Raw genomic sequence first — 924 nt, 5'->3', positions numbered from 1 at the left:
GCATGAGCCACAGCACCCGGTCGGATCAGGACAACTTTGAGTGACAGAACCCCAAAGGGCCGTTTTTGTCCTTTTTTTGTTTGTTTGGTGTTTTTGGTCTCACTGTGTCGCCCAGTCTGGAGTGCAGTGATGCAATCATAGCTCACTGCAGCTTCCAACTCTTGGGCTCAAGCCATTCTCCCACTGCAGCCTCCCAAAGTGCTGGGATTCCAGGTATGAGCCACCATGCCCAGCCTTATAGTTTAATTTTACTTGTTCCTTCTTTTTTAACCTCCTCTATAATGTCAAGATGTAATTTTTATATATATATATATTTTAAAGGTGCAGTTTCGCTCTTTGTTGCCTAGGCTGGTGTACAGTGGGGTGATCTTGGCTCATTGCCCCCTCCGCCTCCCGAGTTCAAGCAATTCTCCTATCTCAGCCTCCTGAGTAGTTGGGATTAAAGGCGCCTGCCACCACGCCCAGCAAATTTTTGTATTTTTAGTAGAGATGGGGTTTCACCATGTTGGCCAGGCTGGTCTCGAATTCCTGACCTCAGGTGATCCGCCCTCCTTGGCCTCCCAAAGTGCTGGGATTATAGGCGTGAGCCACTGCACCTGGCCTTTATTTTTAAAAGTAAATTTACGTCTGGGTGTGGTGGCTCACACCTGTAATCCCAGCACTTTAGGAGGCTGAGGCAGGCAGATCACGAGGTCAGGAGTTCGAGACCAGCCTGGTCAACTTGGTGAAACCCCGTCTCTACTAAAAATACAAAAATTAGCTGGGTGTAGTGGCACACAGCTGTAGTCCCAGCTGTTCAGGAGGCTGAGGCAGGAGAATCGCTTGAACCCAGGAGGCGGAGGTTGCAGTGAGCCGAGATTGCGCTATTGCACTCCAGCCTGGGCAACAGAGCAAGACTCTGTCTCAAAAAAGAAAAAAAAAAAA

The sequence above is a fragment of the Mandrillus leucophaeus genome, unplaced genomic scaffold, assembly GCF_000951045.1.
Source record: "Mandrillus leucophaeus isolate KB7577 unplaced genomic scaffold, Mleu.le_1.0 Scaffold479, whole genome shotgun sequence".
Lineage (NCBI taxonomy): Eukaryota > Metazoa > Chordata > Mammalia > Primates > Cercopithecidae > Mandrillus > Mandrillus leucophaeus.
This window is presented reverse-complemented; position numbering follows the sequence as displayed.